Source organism: Coregonus lavaretus (assembly GCF_964263955.1).
Source record: "Coregonus lavaretus genome assembly, chromosome: 36".
In the NCBI taxonomy this organism is placed as follows: Eukaryota; Metazoa; Chordata; class Actinopteri; order Salmoniformes; family Salmonidae; genus Coregonus; species Coregonus lavaretus.
Window position 1 is genome coordinate 19767450 of NC_140023.1, and position 16101 is coordinate 19783550.

Here is a 16101-nt window from a genome sequence, read left to right on the forward strand (position 1 = left end):
GTTCGATCCCACCTTGGGGCACTACTTGTTGAGTAATTAAAACACTAAACAATCACAACACAGTAACTACTGATCACTTTATTATGAATAATTAATCTAATATGTATTCATTTTATAATTGTGTCAGTTATTAATTATATTAATCATAAACCTTCAGTAAAAAAAAAAAAAAACTAGTCTAGAGTTGTAGGCCTTGATATCTACAATCCTAAAATAAAATGGAGCATTCATAACATAAACAAGTAATTACAATTGATTTACATATTGACAGACTAATGTATGTGTGTGTGTGAGAGAGCGAGAAGGAGAGTGTGCATGTTGTGTTTTATTTTTTCCATGTCAGCCACCCATCTCTGCTTCATAAAAAGCTGAGGTCTGAAACTCCCTCCAGGTCATCTCTCTCTCTATTCCTTGGCCTTTCTTGCCTGTTGACCCACCCTGAATTTTGTGGAGAACAAACAGCAGTTTGGCCTGAGTGATGTGGCTGGGTAGCGAGGGAATGGCCTTGGTACATAAAACATACTTTTGCATGATAATAAACATATTTGCCTGCCACTCCTGGGAACTCTGTACATATGTGAGGGCTGTTGGGCCCGTTTCAGCTCCAGATGACAAAACCGACACACACTCAGAGGGTTGCAGATCTGTCAACCTTTTGGTCACTCATTTTAATCAGAGAAATATCCAATAAACCAAAGACGTTGCTTTAACTTTGAATGTACTTTATTGCACACAATCTTCAAATAAAATGGAGCATACATAAAATAAACAAGTTATTATAATTTATTTACATTGGGTCTAGTGTGTGTGTGAGAGAGAGAGAGGGGGGGGGGCATTTTTCTAACTCAGGAAAAAAGCAAACAGAATTTCCTCAAACTGTACACATTAAGCAATACTGTATTACAATATTATCAATCACACTTTGATAGATATTTAGAGTACTAGAGTAATCACGTAGACATGTATAATGGATTAGGTAGGCATAGATATCTCCAATCCTAAAACAGATAGAGAGAGAGAGTGTGTGTGCATGTTGTGTTTTATTTTTCCTTGTCAGCCACCCATCTATGCCTTGTCAGTCTTGATAGGCCAGGTGCATGCACTTCTGGGTGAGGCTGCAGGGGCAGTGGTGGAGTGCATGGCAGATCTGAAAGAGAGATGCATAAAGTCACAATAAGTATACAGCTCAACAACATGTTTGCATGTGCACGTCTGTTGGTGTGAGATAGTGTATGTAATATAATTCTGAATGACCTCTATCCATATGGGAATCCTCAAAAGTTTCTCCCTTCACGGCCAGTGTAGCAGGAACTGGTGCAACCGGTAAATGAAATACCACAGCAGAGGACTGCTGTGACTGCAGCTGAACTGCTGGGGGTGGAAGATCTAAAAGAGAGAGGCACAATTTTCTTAACTGGCAATAATCATACAACTAAACAGACTAAATGAGTGTAAGGCCTAGATTCAATCAGATCAAGCGTTAACCGGCAACAGCAGACACCCGCAATAGCTGGTGTTTTGGCGGTGTCAGAGGTGTAACTGCGTTGGAGCTGTGAAATCAGTGAGCAGCTGCTCTTGATCATTGTCACGAAGCCACACCCATCCCCACTCGCGTTAGAAGTTCAGAACGAGAAAGTGTAGGCTATATAGAAATAATCACGCTCAAATTCAAAATCATTAAACAAAATAGTCTAATCGAGGTGTAGATTACATCTCACATTCCAGTGTTCAAACTTGTAAACAAGGCTGCATGAGATTTCTGTTAATGCGACTCCGTGCAGCCAATGGCAATGTCCGCTTTAGGTATAATGCCAGGAGCCGCTGCTCTAATGCAGTCCCACCCCCGACACCACCAAAACAACCGCTATGCAGACGTCGGCTAAAGCGGACCTGATTGAATACAGCCCCAAGGAAGGAAGAGTATCCATGTGTATATACGTATGTGATAATTACCTGTATCACCTGTCGCGGCCAGTGTAGCAGGTGCGGGGGCAGACAACTGCAGCTATGAGGGCTGTGGTTGAGCTGATTGGGGTGTCAGATCTAAAAGAGAAAGGCACAATTTTCTTAAGTGAAAATAATTATACAACAAAACAGAGTGAGTGATTGAGTGAGTGTTTGTGTATACGTGTGTGTGATAATTACCTGGACCACATCACACTGCTTCAGGTCCACAAGACTCTGGAAGTTCCAGCATGCCCCTCCAGGCCTCGTCGGTAGCCATGAAGTGCTTTGAAAGGCTGGTCATGGCTCACATCAACAACATCATCCCGGAAAACCTAGACCCACTCCAATTCGCATACCGCCCCAACAGATCCACAGATGACGCAATCTCAATCGCACTCCACACTGCCCTCTCCCACCTGGACAAAAGGAACACCTTTGTGAGAATGCTGTTCATTGACTACAGCTCAGCGTTCAACACCATAGTGCCCACAAAACTAATCACTAAGCTAAGGACCCTGGGACTAAACACCTCCCTCTGTAACTGGATCCTGGACTTCCTGACGGGCCGCCCCCAGGTGGTAAGGGTAGGCAACAACACATCCGCCACGCTGATCCTCAACACTGGGGCCCCTCAAGGGTGCGTGCTCAGTCCCCTCCTGTACTCCCTGTTCACCCACGACTGTGTGGCCAAACATGACTCCAACACCATCATTAAGTGTGCTGACGACACAACAGTGGTAGGCCTGATCACCAACAATGATAAGACAGCCTATAGGGAGGAGCAACTTTAAGCATCAGTTGTCAGAGCACCTTACCGATCACTGCACCTGTACACAGCCCATCTGAAATTAGCCCACCCAACTACCTCATCCCTATATTGTTATTTATTTTGCTCTTTTGCACCCCAGTATCTCTATTTGCACATAATCTCTTGCACATCTAGCATTCCAGTGTTAATACTATTGTAATTATTTTGCACTATAGCCTATTTATTGCCTTACCTCCATAACTTGCTACATTTGCACACACTGTATATATATTTTCTGTTGTATTTTTGACTTTATGTTTTTTTACCCCATATGTAACTCTGTGTTGTTTTTATCGCACTGCTTTGCTTTATCTTGGCCAGGTCGCAGTTGTAAATGAGAACTTGTTCTCAACTGGCTTACCTGGTTAAATAAAGGTGAAATAAAAATAAATAAATAAAAAAACGTCAGAGACCTGGCGGTGTGGTGCCAGGACAACAACCTCTCCCTCAATGTGAGCAAGACAATGGAGCTGATCGTGGACTACAGGAAAAGGCGGGCCGAACAGGCCCCCATTAACATCGACGGGTCTGTAGTGGAGCGGGTCGAGAGTTTCAAGTTCATTGGTGTCCACATCACCAACGAACTATCATGGTCCAAACACACCAAGACACTCGTGAAGAGGGCACGACAACACCTTTTCCCCTTCAGGAGACTGAAAAGATTTGGCATGGGTCCCCAGATCCTCTAAAAGTTCTACAGCTGCACCATCGAGAGCATCCTGACCGGTTGCATCACCGCCTGGTATGGCAACTGCTCGGCATCTGACCGTAAGGTGCTACAGTGGGTAGTGCGTACGGCCCAGTACATCACTGGGGCCAAGCTTCCTGCCATCCAGGACCTATATACTAGGCGGTGTCAGAGGAAGGCCCAAAAAATTGTCAAAGACTCCAGTCACCCAAGTCATAGACTGTTCTCTCTGCTACCGCACGGCAAGCGGTACCGGAGTGCCAAGTCTAGAACCAAAAGGCTCCTTAACAGCTTCTACCCCCAAGCCATAAGACTGCTGAACAATTAATAAAATGGCCAACCGGACTATTTACATTGACACCACCCCCTCCCTTTGTTTTTACACTGCTGCTACTTGCTGTTATTATCTATGCAGTCACTTTACCCCTACTTACATGTACAAATTACCTCGACTAACCAGTGACCCCGCACATTGACTCAGTACCGGTACCCCCTGTATATAGCCTCGTAATTGTTATTGTGTTACTTTTTATTTTTATTTTATTTTTTACTTTCGTTTCTTTAGTAAATATTTTCTGAACTCTTTCTTGAACTGCATTGTTGGTTAAGGGCTTGTAGGTAAGCATTTCAAATCAATGTTTTTATTTGTCACATACACGTGTAAGGTATGTATTCGGCGCATGTGACAAATAAAATTGGATTTGATCAGCTCAGTGGAGGCGCGGTTACCTGTCACCCAACGACCCTGGTTGGCAGATCTAAAAGATAGGCACAATATTATTTTAATGACAAAGCCTTGACTACTCACTAACCTAAATTAAGTGTGTGTGTCTGTGTGTATCGGGCAACCACGCAGCAGACTTCATTTTCCCAATTACTCATTGTACTTGCCCTTGCAATCTGTGGTGTGTGTGTCTGTGTATTATTATGACTCAGAAGTGTGTCAACCTGAGCACATCCTTGTAGTAGGACATTCAGTGATTAGCTTTGGAAACAATTACTATCAACAGTGTACAGTAAAAAGGATCAAACATTCAGATCTGGATTGTCAAGTAGGCTAAATCATGTGAAGTTACAAAACCTCTTGGGATTAGTCTACACTCAAGTTGAATAAAGGATGCAGGACCTGAGCCCTACGACCATGCTTCAGGACTACCTGGCCTGACAACTCCTGGCTATCCCTGTCCCCTGTCCACCTGGTCATGCTGCTGATCCAGTCTCTGCGGTTTCTGCCTGTGGCTATGGAACCCTGACCTGCTCAGGGCTCACCGGACGTGCTACCTTGTCCCGGACCTGCTGTTTGACCCTCTCTCTCTACCGGACCTGCTGTCTCAACCTCTAAATGCTCGGCTATGAAAAGCCAACTGGCATTTACTCCTGAGGTTCTGAACTATTGCACCCTCTATAACCACTCTGATCATTATTTGACCCTGCTGGTCATCTATGAATGTTTAAAAGTATTGAAGAACGATCTGGCCTAAATGGCTGTACTCTTTTATAAAATCTCCACCGGCACAGCCAGAAGAGGACTGGCCACCCCTCGAAGCCTGGCTCCTCTCTAGGTTTCTTCCTAGGTTCCTGCCTTTCTAGGGAGTTTTTCCTAGGCACTGTGCTTCTACATTTGCATTGCTTGCTCTATGGGGTTTTAAGCTGGGTATCTGTATAAGCACTTTGTGACAACTGCTGATGTTAAAGGGGCATTAGAAAATAAATGTGATTGATTGCCTGTATATTCTTCTATTCATGTCAGTAACTCTAAATATGACCTTGAGTTATCTTACATTATCTTACAATAGGAAGTTGTACCTTAAGCAAACACTTTTTCCTGCTCTTTCCTGCTGGGGACAGGGGGCATCAGATGTGGGAATGGGGTACCTAGAGAATTTGAATATTAACAATAATTAGTGCCCACATTTATGAATGAAATTCAATTTGGGTTAGCTGTGTAGCTCATCTGATTGAGAATTGCTGATGATATACACTACCGTTCAAAAGTTTGGGGTCACTTAGAAATGTCCTTGTTTTCGAAAGAAAAGCAAATTTTTTGTCCATTAAAATAACATCAAATTGATCAGAAATACAGTGTAGACATTGTTAATGTTGTAAATGGCTATTATAGCTGGAAACGGTTGATTTTTAATGGAATATCTACATAGGCGTACAGAGTTGCAAAGAAAACGCCATATCTCAGACTGCCCATCTTTTATTTTTATTGGCCAGTCTGAGATATGGCTTTTTCTTTGCAACTCTGCCTAGAAGGTCAGCATCCCGGAGTCGCCTCTTCACTGTTGACGTTGAGACTGGTGTTTTGTGGGTACTATTTAATGAAGCTGCCAGTTGAGGACCTGTGAGGCGTCTGTTTCTCAAACTAGACACTAATGTATTTGTCCTCTTGCTCAATTGTGCATCGGGGCCTCCCACTCCTCTTTCTATTCTGGTTAGAGCCAGTTTGCGCTGTTCTGTGAAGGGAGTAGTACACAGCGTTGTACGAGATCTTCAGTTTCTTGGCAATTTCTTGCATGGAATAGCCTTCATTTCTCAGAACAATAATAGACTGACGAGTTTCAGTAGAAAGTTATTTGTTTCTGGCCATTTTGAGCGTGTAATCGAACCCACAATTGCTGATGCTCCAGATACTCAACTAGTCTCAAGAAGGCCAGTTTTATTGCTTCTTTAAACCAGCACAACCGTTTTCAGCTGTGCTAACATAATTGCAAAAGGGTTTTCTAATGATCAATTAGCCTTTTAAAATGATAAACTTGGATTAGCAAACACAACGTGCCATTGGAACACAGGACTGATGGTTGCTGATAATGGGCCTCTGTACGCCTATGTAGATATTCAATTTCCACCTACAATAGCCCTTTACAACATGAACAATGTCTACACTGTATTTCTGATCAATTTGATGTTATTTTAATAGACAAAAAAAATGCTTTTCTTGGACAAAAAAAATGCTTTTCTTTCAAAAACAAGGACATTTCTAAGTGACCCCAAACTTTTGAACGTTAGGTGGTGTATATGTTTATTTTCTTTTGAAAATCTGCCACTGAACCACACAATTCTAACATCAGTTTTTCAAGGGAGACCCGGCAAAGAGGGCAGAGCACTCAAGTAAAAGGCAAATCCATAACATTAGCTATGGTATGGATAAAGACAATGTGACACCACCACAGCTGCATGAATGTGTGGTCTCTCTATAATGTTGGCTAATTTAACAATTTCCAGACCCAACAAATAACAGAACAGTATGAAGGATACTGTTGCTGTATTGTAGCCTACTCTACTGTTATCATTTAGTAATGTTGTACTGTAGCCTACTGTACACCACATTAACCACCTAGCTAGCTAGTGATAGCGTAGCTAGCTACAAAGGAACAACCAATGACATCAACATGCTTTTTAACTAAACATCTAGCTAGCTAGTATGATTGCATGTAAATCAACTTTAGAGATGACTACAAAGTTCGAAAGCAAAGTTGACTTACCGGTCTGCTGTTCTTGGGAACTACTAGCTAGATGGAGGCATCCACATAGGAGGTTAGCTAGCTAGCTAACAGCGCTAACGTTAGCATGTAAGCTATCAAACTATCCAGCAAGAATTTCGAGGTCAAAAACAAAATAAACTATCTTAAACCATGCTTATTTAGTAAAATAAGTCCAACTGGACTGAAATAATTAACAGGCTGAACGTACATTTATGTGACTCACTTGCTAACTTCAGCTTGCTAGCAAAGTGACTGCTGCTGGGGGAAGAAATATCACCTCTTCCTGTTTACATTGTTCCCTATGGGAAATCAGAATAGCGCCACATAACCAACCAGTGGACATAATTATATTAAAACGGGGTTGGTTTAGAAACACCATTGACAATCCATGGGAAATGGTTTAGCGCGGAAGCGGGGTTGCATGTTCGAATCCAGCGATAGAAAGTTGTTTTTGAGATTTTTGTTTTAAACCTATCCCAAACCTTAACCCTTACCTTAACCATTCAGAGTTAATCCCTAACATTAAGATTTGGGAGCTAATGCCTAAACTTAACCCTAACCTAGAAAATAAAGAGTTAATACCTAAACTTAACTGGCTGAAACATTTAGAAATTTGACGTTTGCAACAACTTCGAAATTAGAAGTTTGAGGAACATGGAAGATGACACATGTACCATGTCAGATATAGAGTTGAAATGTATAAAACTTTGAGTTTGCATCCCAATATTACACTTTATATAACAGAAGACTGAAAAATAACAAAACCGTTTGACATAAACACCGGATTTTCTGCGTTTTATTTATATAATTATTTTTATTAATAATGTAATTATGAAAAATATGAATAACATTCCGCCCGTGAGTTCACTCGAGGGCGATTTGGCCATTTGACTGCAGGAAAGGGCTTCAACAAAACAATTACACGCTATTACCATCAAGTATCATCATCAGCTGGTAGAGCACGGCGCTTGTAACGCCAAGGTAGAGGGATCGATCCCAGGGACCACCCATACACACACAAAAAAAGGCATGCACGCATGACTATAAATCGCTTTGGATAAAAGCGTCTGCTAAATGGCGTATTATTATCAAGAATTATTCTCACGGCTTGCTAAAGCATTGTGAACTGCGCTGGATAAGTGGTCTGAGTAGCAATCGTTGTTTTTGTTTTTTTGTGAGCTACGATGAAGGCATACATCGATGTTCTCAGGACCTTTTCAAAGGTCCAAAATCGAAGTCTATTTCTAGTGATTAGGCTGAGCTAGATACCTACAATTTTGCTGCGAAACTTCAAGTTCGCTCCCCGTAACCCTCCAATTGCAGCTCCACACATAACTCTCTTTGGCAGTGCTGTTGTTAGGCTTACTACTGGCTTTTAGGGGCCCACATTTCCAGGCCATTTATCAATAACATATTGTTTTGGAATGCTGTCTGGCCAGTGAGTCTGAACTGGACTGCAGACCACATCCTCTGGCCGCCGCTGCCCATCCAGATACATGTCATGAATAATGGGTTGCTCATTGGAAGTAGCTGCTTGTGATTTATGTGCGTGCAGGGTCTCTGGCAGAGGATGTGTGTGTCCTGATGCAGGTCCAAGCCTTTTTCTCCTACTTTCTTGGAGTGTGTTGGTGCTAGCGCCCCTAGACGGACCTGAGCTCACCTGAGCGAGGCCCCTGTTAAATCGTGTTAATACCCGGATGGCAGGGTGACAGTTGGAGCTACCTCACACATACACACACACATAGACATACAGTATACTCATACCACACACACACCCAGATGCGCTTTTATAAACACACACACTCACAGACATGTGCGTGTGCGCATGCACACACACACACACACACACACACACACACACACTTGAGTTTGATTTTGAACATCTGCTTTGACAACATCTGAGTGAGATAAACAGACTCCCCTCTGGTCAGTATGAGTTGTGGGTTTGTGGCTGTACTCTTTGTGTTTGGTGTTTGTAACTTTGTTACTATGACAAACATCATTAGGACTTGTGCAGGTGTATTTCATAAATCTCTCAAATGGTTAAAGGGATAGTGCGAGATTTTGGCAATTAAGTTTGAAGGAAGTTGAAGGTAGCGCTATTGCAATGACTGGAAGTCTACCAGAACAGCTCGCACTATCCCTTTAATATGGTCTCAATTTATCTTAATGTATCCATTGTGTGTCCACAATGAAGTGAACCAGATTGGGATGATCTCATAGAATAGGCTACAGTGGTTGATGGCCTTGGCGATGAATAGGAGAATATACAGTATCCAGTGTGTGTGTGTGTGTGTGTTGGGGGGGGTCGTAGAAAGCAGATAGATTGGTACAGGTAGAAGGTAGGCAGATCTTTCGGCGCCCAGGCTGTTGCTCCCCATGGGCACCTCAAGGCCGGTATGGCGGCTGGGCCTGGAGCTGCTGACACCGCCGCCCGATTCAAAGAGATCCTCCAGTAAGATCCTGGCAGAGCAGGGCCGGCCTAGCACAAGGAACAACGCTTCCCATTCAGAGCTGGGCCTGGGAAAACAGAGGGCTAAAACCCTGCATGGATTCCCCCTGCTCTCTGGGCTCTCAGGCAAGTGGACTTACAGGTGCTGCACACCCATCTGCTCCTCCCCTCTCCTTCCTCCTCTCCTCCTCACCTCCTGAGGGATTCATTCAGAGTTGGCAGGGCCGGTGGCTTAGTGATGTTGCTTTTTCAATTGACTGCGTCCTGTAATAGCCAGAGCATTTCTGTAACATTGTTATTCCATTGGCTGGTCTAGTGGAACTCTGCTGTGCCCTACTAAAACTGTCTTTTTACCCCCGTGGTGTGATGTTCCGTGTTATTAGCGTGAGCTCGCAATTTTGCGGCTGATACTGTTGTCTTTGTTGCCGTGCCACACTGTTCGAGTACCGGCTGCCGATAACAGACTCATTGTCACCCGACTACCTTTTCCACTTCATTAATTAACTAGACTTCTTTTCATTTCAAAGTTTCAATTATCTAGTCAGAAAAGTCCGTAGGCCTATAGCCTTCTCCTGCTAGAATGAACAATATGCATCTTCTAGTGATTGGACACAAAGTGAGCGATGGCAGGGAAACAGTGCTGCTTTGTCAGTCTGCTGTCTGTCCCGCCTCTTGGTACCTGTGTTTTTTTGCAATCGTAATGTAAGTGGTAACTTTGAGATTAAATCCACTTAATTATTATTTTGTAGCACATTCATTTATTTTCTTTGGCGTGTTTCATAGGCCTAATAGCTAGCTACGGAGTCGGGCGCATTGGCTATTTAGGTTACTATGCTTTGATTGACGACCGAACAGCAAGTGTTGACTAGTTTATAAAAGGTGCCAAACTGACTGAATAAAGTAAATCTCCTATATCCCTTTGCTATTCATAAATCATACAACGTAATTATATGTCCATGGTATCGCATCACGAAAAGTGCTTGTATTTTCTTAGGATTCGAAGCCCATGTCTAGACTTGCCAGTGACCACGAAAGTGACTAGTCTGTGTAGCCTAGTGATGGGTTGTTCGCATCTTTTAGGTAAATGGAACCGAATCGCATCGGTGAGAGAGCCGTTCATTTGGCTCCCTAATTTACATACTGGTAGGCTACTGCTGCTTTTTGGCGATTATCTGCAGATAAATTATGAAAACATTCAATGAAGATGTAGAATCCTCACAGCAGGAATAATAGGTTGTGGCGAGAGAGACTATAACAGCTAATGTCATGATAGGCCTACTGATTTGATTAAAGTGTTGACAATAGAGTAGTCAACAGCTGCTTTCTGTGTAGCAAAGCCCATGTTTAACACCTGCATCATTCTTCAATCATACCTGATCTATTCACAATCTGGCGAGGGGTCTGACATTTTTTGCATTTTTCAAAGACATTTTCCTGAAATTCAATATTGTTTCTCAACAGGAAATCCATGTTTACTTAACAGGACAAAACCTTTAGGTTTTTGCCACAATAAACACAATGGAAAGAGTATACTATATTTAGTTATTGCCACAATACATTTAGTTGAAGAGTAGACTAGACTAGGTTTTCTGACTAGAGTACTAATCTCCCACCTTCCCTCAAAGTCCCACCCACAGTGATTGATTGACAGGCCAAACTGTTAAAGGGATAGTTCACCTAAATTACAAAATGACACAGCAGAACTCGGCTAGGCTAAGCGAACGTCTGTGCTCGCATACTCCCTGAAGAACTTTGCTTGAAAAACGAGAATAAAGTAACAGTAATATTACTGTTGTTTGTCCCTCTTGAGCCACCGTAGCAACAACATAGCCATAACACTTCCTCATAATAATCCAAATTATTCTAAGATATATCAAGAAATCTGTAATTAATTTTGACGCTTTTGCCGATGAGGTCTTAGTCATGCAATTTTACATCTAACTAAGATGTCTGATGCAGTATTTCTCAAGTGAAAAAAGTTGCATGAAACTAGTAATCTCTCATTGAATGACAACAAACACTTAATTGAAGAATCCCGTCCATAGTACTGTTGACCAATCACCGACGAAGGGGCATAGACTTTGGCTACCGAACTTTGACTTGCCTCAAGAAAAACATTTGTGTGCACAAACAGCATAATTTTTTTTTTTGTCATTTAGCAGACGCTCTTATCCAGAGCGACTTACAGTTAGTGAATGCATACATGTTTTTTGGACAACGCTGGACCAATTGTGCACCGCCCATGGGTATCCCGGTCGCGGCCGGCTACGACAGAGCCTGGACTCAAACCAGGATCTCTAGTGGCACAGCTAGTACTGCAGTGCAGTGCCTTAGACCACTGCGCCACTCGGGAGTCTGCCAAAGACCAAAACGAACAAAAACGTCAACATGGTTTGTCATAATATATGCGCGAACTGTTTAGACAGGGAAGCATACAGTAAGCTTAAGTGTCCACAGCAGCATAGCCAATAAAATGCATAATTTGAAGAACAAACATCAATGTGGCAATACAGTGGCTTGCGAAAGTATTCACCCCCTTGGCATTTTCCCTATTTTGTTGCCTTACAAACTGGAATTAAAATTGATTTTGGGGGGGGGTTGTATCATTTGATTTACACAACATGGCTACCACTTTGAAGATGCAAAATATTTTTGTGTGTGAAACAAACAAGAAATAAGACAAAATAACAGAAAACCCATAGAGTGCATAACTATTCACCCCCCCAAAGTCAATACTTTGTAGACAAACTTTTTGCAGAAATTACAGCGGCAAGTCTCTTGGGGTATGTCTCTATAAGCTTGGCACATCTAGCCACTGGGATTTTTGCCCATTCTTCAAGGCAAAACTGCTCCAGCTCCTTCAAGTTGGATGGGTTCCGCTGGTGTACAGCAATCTTTAAGTCATAACACAGATTCTCAATTGGATTGAGGTCTGGGCTTTGACTAGGCCATTCCAAGACATTTAAATGTTTCCCCTTAAACCACTTGAGTGTTGCTTTAGCAGTATGCTTAGGGTCAATGTCCTGCTGGAAGGTGAACCTCCGTCCCAGTCTCAAATCTCTGGAAGACTGAAACAGGTTTCCCTCAAGAATTTTCCTGTATTTAGCGCCATCCATCATTCCTTAAATTCTGACCAGTTTCCCAGTCCCTGCCGATGAAAAACATCCCCACAGCATGATGCTGCCACCACCATGCTTCACTGTGGGGATGGTGTTCTTGGGGTGATGAGAGGTGTTGGGTTTGCGCCAGACATAGCGTTTTCCTTGATGGCCAAGAAGCTCAATTTTAGTCTCATCTGACCAGAGTACCTTCTTCCATATGTTTGTGGAGTCTCCCACATGCCTTTTAGCGAACACCAAACGTGTTTGCTTATATTTTTCTTTAAGCAATGGCTTTTTTCTGGCCACTCTTCCGTAAAGCCCAGCTCTGTGGCGTGTAAGGCTTAAAGTGGTCCTATGGACAGATACTCCAATCTCCGCTGTGGAGCTTTGCAGCTCCTTCAGGGTTATCTTTGGTCTCTTTGTTGCCTTTCTGATTAATGCCCTCCTTGCCTGGGCCGTAAGTTTTGGTGGGCGGCCCTCTCTTGGCAGGTTTGTTGTGGTGCCATATTCTTTCCATTTTTTTTATAATGGATTTAATGGTGCTCTGTGGGATGTTCAACGTTTCTGATATTTTTTTATAACCCAACCCTGATCTGTAATTCTCCACAACTTTGTCCCTGACCTGTTTGGAGAGCTCCTTGGTCTTCATGGTGCCGCTTGCTTGGTGGTGCCCCTTGCTTAGTGGTGTTGCAGACCCTGGGGCCTTTCAGAACAGGTGTATATATACTGAGATCATGTGACAGATCATGTGACATTTAGATTGCACACAGGTGGACTTTATTTAACTAATTATGTGACTTCTGAAGGTAATTGGTTGCACCAGATCTTATTTAGGGGCTTCATAGTAAAGGGGGTGAATACATATGCACGCACCACCATTTTTTTAAACAAGTAATTTTTTTAAAATTTCACTTTACCAATTTTGACTATTTTGTGTATGTCCATTACATGAAATCCAAATAAAAATCCATTGAAATTACAGGTTGTAATGCAACAAAATAGGAAACACGGCAAGGGGGATGAATACTTTTGCAAGGCACGGTACATATCTTGCAGTAAAACTGTAAATATGACTTTAATTCCAAGAGAAGATGGTTCTCTTACTTAGAAAATAGTCCTGATCATATAGGCCTAGGCCTAGACGATATCCAAAACAACTAACAACACACTGAATTCATACATTTTCTGTAATTTTAATTATAAAGTAATGTCTTTCTACTCAATACGACAAATACTTTTACCAATCTTTGAGGTACAAGTATTCAATAATTTCACTGTGTATTTCAGATGGAATCAATGCATTAGAATGTACCAGAGGCCACCAAAATAGAGCTTGTTCTGCATTTTTTCCCCATGGGGGGTATGCACCGCCAGACCCCCCCAGCCTGGAACTCCTTGGCTGGCTACTTTTTCTATTTGGCATGTACTTACGGAAAACACTGCTCATCCAAAATCTTGTGTCTTTTCACAGGATTATTTATCTAACACCTTGCGTACAGCGATTATGACAACACTTGTTACTGGACGTGTCTACAGTATGTATTGGCAGCACTGGCAGCACATTCATCCCCTTACTGTTTTATTCATGCTCTTTTATTTTTTTGTCACCAGTCCTACATGAATGGCCTATTCAGCACGTCCACTTGTGCCCAACTCTGTCAGGCCCCAGAGCAAAGTGACGGAAGAGTGTTTTTAGTTTCTGCTAAGGTAGCCCTCTCTCCCCACTGTCAGCGTGCCAGTGTCTGATCTGATCCGCCCTGGCTAGTAGGGGTGTGAAGGGAGAGGGAGAGGGCTGACATGACATCACTCTTTCCACTGCTGTGGGGGTTGTTGTCTCAGCCATACTGGGCCCAGGTGCTGGAGCTAATACAAACATTCTGGGGACTTCACAGGGGCTCTGTCATTATGCCGCCCACAGATGGCAGTCACAAACACACACACACACACACACACACACACACACACACACACACACAAAAACACATACACACGTGCATGCGCACACACACACACAAACATACACACACGTGCATGTGCGCACACAAACACACACGTCGTGGCTCCTACATGGACCCCTGCAGACTTTAATTACAGACCACAGGGACCTGTGGCTGACACTGTTGCATTATCACTCCCAGAAGAACTGCCAATTATGGCAGAGGATGAACTGTAAATCTGCTTGTCTTAATAAGCCACTGCTGCTGCTGCTGTGCTGCTGGTGCCAACTGCCTTGGAAAAACATGCATGTATGCGTTCATTAATCACACACACACACAGACACAAGTAGGCACGTGCACACACTGTACCCAGGCACACGTGCAAGGAGAGCCAAAAGCTTTCTAAGCTGTCAGGATGTCATGGATATACTTTCAGGATAACTAAGTGAACCAAGGCCTTGCTCTTCTGGTACAGATTGCGGTCGTCAAATCAGCTAATCATCCACCATGGGTTTTGAATAAAGGTTCAATTTAAGCACTCTACATGAAAGATGAGAGTTAAGATGAGAGATATAGAGTAGGTGCCTGTTTAGCTGAAATAGGAGATCCTGCTATGTCCTGCTATGGAGGGAGACTAACTGTCAAACTGTGTCATGCGAGGCATGCACATCACTCAGTGATGCATGAGAGCTGTTCCTCTGTGCTCAGCTCCCCTCCTCTGACCTTGGCCCTCTGTCTCTCTCTCCCTCTGTGTACTCAGCGGTCAGGGCGAAGATTACCCTGGCTTATATGGAATGAATCAAACCCCTTCTCACCCCCCATCTCCCCCCCACACACAATCCTTGCCTCTACCCCCTGGGCATCAGAGTGGGCCCCACCAACATATCCCTCAGACCTGTTAAACCAACACGCGCCCAGGCCCATTGTGCTCCGCTACAGGCCAGAGGTTGGCTGTTGGTTTGGTGCCGCCGCTTGGTTATGACAACGTTTGGACAGCGTTTGATCCGACTTAATCCCAGAGAGCGAGAGCCAGGCTGGAGTGCTGTGTCCCCAGGCGGGAGTTCTGGCCCCTGGCCCCTGCGACATGGCCCTACACCTGCACAGCCTCCATCACACAATTCCATTCAGTTCAACAGGTGGTCTAGCCTACATTTTCTCTATAATCTGCCAAAGTCTAATTTCTATGGCCAGGATATGCTATAACCAGGGCCCAAAGTTTTCCTATGGCCAGGATATGCTATAACCAGGGCCCAAAGTTTATTCTGGTAGGTCACGTGTTCAAGAAAACTCCTGGCCCCACTGTACTTCTGAGTGATTGTTCTGTTACATTAGTTTTAATTTACCATTTGGGTGTGTTTGTCTCCCCCTGCTGGCGGTTTTCAATAAGCAGTATTCTGTATTTTGTGACCTTGACCTTACCTGTCATGTGACCTTAGTAAACAGGAAGTTTGTTTCCCTAATGGAATAAGATCATGTTTGATTCTGTATTCAGTACCTTCGTAATCGCCATCAGTATGCAAGCATATGCCCTTGATATTATTGTTGGTAATTAACACATTTAACTTCTTACCTGATGTTGTTTTTTGGTTATTTGGTGAGATTGATGGCGTGATTTAAATATGCTAGCTTATCTTGGCTCTATTGGTTTACATGTTTGCTACACATACTTACCTGTTTCCT

At 43.1% G+C, this 16101-nt stretch overlaps 1 long non-coding RNA gene across 1 annotated transcript; it reads right to left on the reverse strand.

The window, feature by feature from the left end:
* Positions 1–638: 638 nt before the first annotated feature.
* Positions 639–7232, reverse strand: LOC311110886. Its single transcript, XR_014610733.1, has 6 exons — positions 6932–7232; positions 5250–5318; positions 2146–2363; positions 1954–2043; positions 1255–1386; positions 639–1147 (listed from the first exon to the last, which is right to left on the reverse strand). It is a non-coding gene; the product is annotated as an uncharacterized lncRNA (long non-coding RNA).
* Positions 7233–16101: the final 8869 nt, after the last annotated feature.